Source organism: Pantherophis guttatus, chromosome 4, assembly GCF_059756535.1.
Source record: "Pantherophis guttatus breed Tessera chromosome 4, ASM5975653v1, whole genome shotgun sequence".
Taxonomy (NCBI): Eukaryota; Metazoa; Chordata; class Lepidosauria; order Squamata; family Colubridae; genus Pantherophis; species Pantherophis guttatus.
In genome coordinates, this window is record NC_142066.1 from 149,454,615 (window position 1) to 149,462,841 (window position 8,227).

An 8,227-nucleotide genomic window follows, 5' to 3' on the forward strand; every position below is an offset into this window, starting at 1 on the left:
CAGCTCTCCCTCCCCCTTCAGCCAAATATTCTAAGTTGCATTGGAGGACATGGACTGAGAAATTTCTCCCTCTCTCTCATTCTCTCTCTCTCTGTCTTTTTTTTTTCCTTCCCCCTCTCTCTTTTTGTCTCGTTTTGCTCTGGCTCTCCGGATAAGGGGTGTGAATTTAGAAGCCACTTAAACTGAACCTGAAATACTTTCACTCTCGATTTTTGTTCTTATTTTTAATAGAGCTCCTCAAGTGACGTGGCCAAGCCGGTATCTTAGACACGTGCCTTGAGCCAATGACAGAAGAAATCCCCCCACACGTGATACAGAAGCGTTTTGGTAAATGACAGGAGCAGCCCCCTCCTCCCGGCTCACGATACCCCCTCCCTCATTTTAAAGCGATAGCCTCCAACTTGCCAGATAATTTTTTTTTTTTTTAAAGAAGAAATGCCGAAATAATTTAATCCTCCAAAACGAGCAAGGGATGTTCGGTCCCTTGTCCTGCTGGTGTATTTCCCTTCAAATCTTTGTCTGAAAAAGGATTCTAGTGTATTATAACGACAACAATTAGAAAAACGAAATTGTTTACAACTGTAATTGGAGGCGAAAGAGAGGAAGACAGAAGCGGGGGGGGGCGAATTCCCACAATTCCTTGCAAAAATAATATGAAACGAGCCAGCCCCATACAAAGAGACTTTTTGTGTTACTGATTTATAGGGACCGAGGAAGGGGGATATAAAATAAAGAATCGAAAATAGTAATTTTAGAAGGAAAAGAAAATCCTGTTCCTTTTGTCTTGCTTGATTTTCGGCACTTAAAAGAACCGCCGCTTTTTCTTTTGCAATCGCGAAGCCCGGCTTGTAATATCAAAAATTCCCGCTGTTTTGTTTTTAAAATTGTTGTTTGTTATTGTTTGCTTTTAAAAGCTGCCCGGCCTTCTCTGGGTCTGTTGTTAGGTTATTATTAGGAACTGCAATGCCATAAACATAAGGCAGTAGGATAATTGAATCATTCAGCTGAAAAACGGACAGGAGCCTTTGATCTTTTATTCCAGCATCCAAAACGATATTAAACAGAGAGGTTCCCGTTGACAGACAGCGGATGGTGAGACCAGCCCCCCCCGCCCCCTCCCTTCCCCCCGAGCACTTTTCGCAGAAATGATACAGCAATTGTGGTTTTTTAAAAAACACAGCACTGAGTCTAATAGCAAATGGCATTAGAATTTTAAAATCATACAAAGTCTAAGAAATAAAAGGGATCTGAACGGATTGCTGGCCATCATTTCAGGAAGGGATACCCAGCGCTGCACGCTCTTCGCTTGATCCTTTCTCTTCCTCTTGCTAAAAAGGTATTTCTTTTCTTTCTTTCTTTTTTTGTCTTAAATCCGCCAAACATCTGCCTACAGACAAAACCAAAATAAGCAACTCCAGGCCTCCCTGGGATCCTGGCGTGGTTACTCTTGAATTTGTGAAAGTCACACAAAGGTCAAGAAAAGGGAGGGAGGGAGGGAGGAAGGAAAGGAGGAAGGAAGGAAGGAAGGAGAAATAAAAGAAGGTAGGTAATGGAACGATGGATGAAAGGAAGGAAAAGAACGAAAGAGAAGTGAAAGGAAGGAAGGAGAAATAAAAGAAGGTAGGAAATGGAAGGATAGAAGGAAAAGTTCACTTTTCATCCAATTCCTGGGGATGTGGAGAAAGAGACAAGCCACATGGTTCAGCTACTCCAAAGACCACAACCAAGCCATACATCGCAGGCAGCTCTTCCTCCCCTTCCAGAGCTTAGTTCCCAATTCAGAGATGAGCCTCTCAATGCTGCTTGCTCTTTTACCCTAGAAACTCCTTCCAGCCGTCTGTCCGGGTCGGAAAGCCTGCGAAATGCAGACTAAATGAGGAGGGTCCCTGCCTTCCTCTTTAGGCAGGGGTCTCCCTGGGCACAGATAGCAAAGTTACATCTTTTCTTGAGGGCAAGTAGTGGAAATATGTTTGAAATTGTTTTCACTGGAGGTGAAAACAATCCCCTCCACCCTCAAGACAAACTGGACCCAAATCAAGTTGACTGTTAAAAGAATCAGCAAAAGTATAGGGTATAAAAATCTTAATAAGTATATGCATATATATTTGTTCATTGTTTTCATCCAGAAGAAAAGAATAGGAAGAATCTCCATTTTCCCAGGTTCTTTATGATAAGTAATTATCATTGCCACAACATTTTGCAATTATGGAGTATTGTTTAGCCTTAGGACCCAACTGAGGAATATAATACTGGAGACAAACAGTATTTCAGCAACCCAGGGTGCTTCTATCCATGTATAAAAATAGATTATTTGTCCCCACTCTGTATTTGAAGCCTAGCTCATATAGAGACCTGACTCAAAATGGATACTTTGGAGACTGCAAGAAACGAGGGAAATCTGATTTGCTTCTTTTGAGCCTTGGTGTAATGCAGGACTCTGTACTATCTTTCTGTCGTCCAAAATATTGTCCTGCTTTCTCCAACTTCATCATCATGACTCTTTTTCAAATCCCATATGGTTAAAAGTGCAGAGGAAGATCTAGAAATATTGCATCCTTGATCTAAGGCATCTGAGTTCTTAACAGGCGTCTTGAGGTTAATATCTCACAGTGTCCCATGTAAAGTGATTAGGCTGTCGCTCAAAAAGTATTTTCTAATTACTTGGAAGACCTGGCTCTGCTATACCCTGTAATTAAACGTGTCCAGGGTGTTGCGTTTCAAATATTTTGCTGCAGGGAGGATCCTAAATTATTGACTTGAGCTTAAAATATCTTGAAGTAAACATAAGCTGTGGAAGGTATCAAGTAACATTTCTTGTCACATAATGCTGACCACACTTTAACATTTCTATTTGTTGAAAATTACCTTGAAGCAGTGAATGCTCAATCGCAGGTTAAGAATCCAGGCAGACTTGCTAGATAAACTCCGAAGTAGAGAATTTTAAAAAAAAAATGCTATAAGCAAAACAATAACTGAGACAGAAACAGGTCTGGCTTAAATCCTAGTTGTATTCTGTTATCACTACAATAATATTCTATATAATCATAGAATATACTATTCTATAATAGTATGCTCTGTTACCAAATCTGGAAAAAAAATGAATAGGGATAGATGATACGGGAAGCCTGACAAAATCTGAATAGATTCTTAAAGCTATCTGTTTGTTTTTGTTTTTGTTTTTCTAAAAAATTAGAGCAATAGTTTTATTTTCAAATCAAGTTTAGAATCTGAAAGTACATATGTATCTATTTTAACAAGATACAAGATATTTCTACATCATGTATGTATGTATGCCAAAATAATAGTTTTGACAGTGCTTATTTGATCCATTCTATCTGGACAGCAGGGAACATTATTGTAAATAAACCCTGTATGTTCAAAATGCAAATAATTATATTGATTTAAATATAATTAAATATTTACTGATCCCCACTTCCTGATAATTTTGTTGCATATTTGTTTTAAATGCACTGTTGCTTTTTAAAAGAGAGTTCCTTAAGCCAGTTAAACCACACTGCTATAATTGAACCCAAGTGAATGTCCTAATGTAGACCTTAAGAGTTGGACTAACAATGGTTCATCAAATAAACTTCTCTGGCCCGGTTGGAAATTAAACCATGATTTTAAAAAAATTATTTGAGGTGGAAGCCAAATCCATACATTGAGACACAATTGGGTTGGTGATCTATCTTTTAAGACACATCTCTTTTCTTATTAACGATTTTATAATCTGCTCACAATTGATCAGGACCATGAGAAGAAAACTTTCTCTTTTTCTTCAAAGGCTCACATAAATGGACTTTGGAAAGTTCAGTTCTTTGCATTTCCAGCAGCAGCAGCCCTCTATAAAAATATTTCTGTTTCATGTTTTGAATATATTACTACGCCCGTTTTAATGGAAATGTAGATTGCTGTACGTGTTTTGAGGCTTGGTTTCACTAACTTGGTGCCTAACTATCAAGGCTGTTGGGAAGAAGGTAAGTAAGAACTAATGAAAGGAATCAGATAAATTGAACTCCTGCTGGGTTTATCTACCAGAAGATAAATTTCCCTGATTCTTATAAAACTAAGTCCCAATGAGAAGTCAGCTAGCAAAAGAAAAATAATGCTGGAAGTGTTAACTAAATCTGCCTGCAGGCTGATTTGTTTTGATCCAGTACTGAATGAAGGAAAGCTCCGAAAAGTTTCAGCTGATGGAGGTGGCCAAATCCAAAATTAACAACAAATCTGTCATTAAAAGGAATGTCTTCCTGTGACAAAAACCGAGAAGGTTGTCTGCAAAGATTGACATTTATTACGGTTTGCAGAGTTGCAGGAAAAACTCCTAGAATTCTCTTGACTTCCTATGTTCACCAGCCAGTCAAGATTTAAAAAGAAAAAACTTCACATCTAGGGGCCCATATATAGGATTTTGGAAATAGAATACTCATCTGAAGAATAGCTATGGTCTAACCCAAACACTTGTAGCATAGCTACTGCCAGTCGGAGATTTCTAGAGCAACAAGTTACTTTAAACGTATAAATAACTTGTCTTCACTATGCTGGTTCAGCCCTGCAGAGCCCAAACTCAATCACCTTTACGAATTAACACTCAGAGCTAGTGAAGGAAAGAGATGAAATTTGAATTCCATAAGACATAAAAATAATATAGCAATTTATCTTGGATGCTTGAAACATCTCCTTTTATTTCCCTATCCCCATGGGTGTAACTCAAGCTATTCCTCCTTCATCAAACTGTTTCTCTCTCACATAGACACACAGACACAAACACAGAGAAAGAGAGAGAGAGAGAGAGAGGGAGGGAGGGAGGGAGGGAGGGAGGGAGAGAGAGAGAGAGAGAGAAAGAGAGAGATCCTTTGTAGAGTTAAAAGACTGGTCAATTGATTAAAAGCCAATTCAATAAATTGGCTGCTGAATTTTTTTAGGATGTCCTATCAGCTTCCGAGTGTCCTCTCCTTCCATATAGTGGTGAAAACTTTTGTTGTTGTTGTTGTTTTTGTTGGTTTGGTTAGATTTTTTCATCTAAGGAAATCAACAAAAAATATTTTCAGCACTAGATGGAAAGAGAGGACATTCAGAAGCTGATTTTTCAAATCCTGAAAAATTACAGCAATCAATTTATTGAATTGCAAAATAGAAAGCATTGCTACTGGTTCTCTTATTGCATCATAATTCATATTACTTTTTGTCTTAGTGCACACAAAAACACACACTATTGCACTCTGTTGCATGACAGTAAGTTTCTTTAAGTGCTGGGATCAATTTATGATTCATTTGTAGAATGATAATGTTACCTCAATTACAAACCCAACATAGTAACTTTAAACACCTTCCTCTTTCATGAATCCCAACATCTGCTGTTCCATTTTCCAAGCCACATCATTCTTTATTTCTTACCATTCTTTATATTACATGTGTCTGTGTATTCCAATATTCACGATGCCTGCCAAATATCAAACGATATAATAATTTCATAAATAAGCAGGTTATTCAAAAGTCCATAACAAACCTTTTGTGGCACTTTGATCTTGAATACCTTACTTAAGGATAATTTTCCCATGGGAAGTTTCCGATTTAGGAATGAAACGTCCAGTTGCATTCAAGTAAACAGAAATTGTCTCAGGAGCTCAGCATTCTGGTGTCTTATCCCAAAATAAGAGATCCGCAAGAAATCAACAAAGGTGATTTCCAAACACAGGTGATATCTTACAGATATAAGCAATTTTTTTTCCTTGAGAAATATTCCCCAGAAATTGAGGGGAACAATCTGAATTTTAAATTTTATTTCTTACCTGGATTAGCTCCACAGCCAGCTAATCCCTCTCACATCTCTTCCAGTTAATTACTTCCAGGTTGACTCTCGAGTAAATCTGTTGTGTTAGAATGAATGCGTTTAAAAAGTGGACACAGAAAACCCTATTTTAATATCAGGGTTATTTTCAGAAAGGGCTAAGAATTATCCTTAGATTTTCATACAGTAAAAAGTTGTCAGATTCAAGAGCCTTATCAACTACGTAATACAGAAAATAGATTTTAAGAAGAACATAATAGGCAGGATTCCGGATTCCTGATTACCCAAACTATGCACAGATTTTAAAACTTCCCCGGGACCAGAAATCACTAGAAAGAGGCATGAAACAATAACAACCACACAAAAAATGGGAGGGGGGTATTTGTAGACAAACATCTCAATCTCAAATTGCTTACAAGTTGCTATATATACACAATGAAGGGGCATTTTGTTTTTAATTGTTGTTTGGTTAAATGAGTTGGGGCTTTCTAGTGTGACTTCTCACTTTTTCACAGAATATAATATAGATCTTTATATTTTTCACGAATTAAATATTTTCCCTGTTTCATCTGCCTTCCTTTGGCTATTCTTTTTTTCCCCCATTTCCACTTTCCTGGTCCACATCAATGGCTCAATTCCTGCTTGCAGTTATGCAAAAGTGAGGGAGGAAATATCTTTTGCATACTATTAAGTATCAAAATGAGGATTATTTGGACACAGTGTGTATATTCTTATTAGTAATATATAAGAGCAAATTCAGCTTTAGAAGACATACAAATAGAACTAGTGGCATGTTATTTTCAAAATAATATCACAAAGAATGTGATTGGTACGGCATATCAAATTTTTCAGCTTTCAATTTCCAAACATTAGGCAATGGTCAAAAGTTAGGGCATGTCTTGGGGATTGTAAAAGTATTTTAGTTACTTTAGTATAATTTAGATGTGCTTGATAAGTAACTATATAAATATCATAACTTTTTAACATTTTGTTTGTTTCATTTGGTCTTTGGGAAAAATGTTTGTACACCATCATATTTTCATAAGGGTTAACATTTTCAAGTTAAAACCTGAGGTTTAACTTGAAAATGAAGACAGAATGGTGTCTGCTTCTGGATTTAAGTAGTATAATTAGAGGCAGCTATTAGAGGCAACTTTTTCCTCCCATCACCCTAAAAGAAAAGTAAATAGAGAGAGGGAGGGAGGGAGGGAGGGAGGGAGGAAGGAAGGAAGGAAGGAAGGAAGGAAGGAAGGAAGGAAGGAAGGAAGGAAGGAAGGAAGGAAGGAAGGAGGATAAACTTTGGATCTTTCAAACCTATGATTTGGATGATCTATAAGAACCTAATGTCTTCTAAAATGCTATTTCCTCAAAGAGCTGGGCTACATTTTGTTAACCACACAAGGAAAACCTGTGCCTTTCCCTCGAGCTGCTCATTCTGAGTCTGCTCAACTTCTGCCAGTCATTTTTAAGGGCTCTGCTTAAAGTTTCCTGTGTTGTTTCTTGGATTTAGAAAGGCTAATCCTCATAGACACAACAGCTTCTGTTGTGATGATAAACTCCAGCAGCTCAAGTATTAACAGACACTCAGAAAGGGAAAGGGGTCTCTACTCTAGACTTCCCACCAATGTAGCTAATTCTCTTAAACTTCTTTGGATTTACACCTTGGTAATTACTGGGAGACACAAGGATCCCTGGCTCTCATTAATGGTCTGATTTCAGTTCCAACCACCCCACTAGATAATCAATTTTTATGGTCCCTTTAATGCCCCTTTCCAGCTGTTTTGGAAAGGAATTCTAACAAGGGCTTGAGCACCACTGGGCTGGGAATAAAACTGGATTTGGACAATTTGTGTTTCTGTTTTACTTGCAGGATTTTCTGTCCTCTTAGTCACTGCTCACATTTTAATACAGAATTTGAACTCTCCCATCGTGTTCAATTAGAAAATGCGTTTTGGTCTTTGGCTCCATTCAAAGGAGATTTCCATCTGGGTAACATTTCAACACTGGTATAAAGCATCCGAGGGCATTTACACATCTGGACTTTGGTGAGGCAGGAAGGGGTGATGCTGTTGATTTTATTCAAAAGGAAAACCCTCAAAGAAATTGAGTTGGTTCAGTCATGACCATTCTTGGAGTAGTTCCTTCAATTTAATACGATGAATTAATTGTTCATTTTTCTCTGCAAATCCGGGCCCAACCGTTTTGGCTTGACTGACTGAAAAGACCAATCTACAAGTTGCCTCAACCCAACTGAAAGCAAAAAAAAAAAAAAAAAACCTCACCCCACCCTCATCCACCTTCATAAATCTTTGCGTGAAAACAGTTTTTTGTCCCTCCAGGGCTTCTGTAAGAACCTGTCTCTTACGAGGAAGCAACTGGATTTTCAGATCCATTGTAGCTCTTGATCCTATGGATCTAGTGCCTCCAATGAAATGT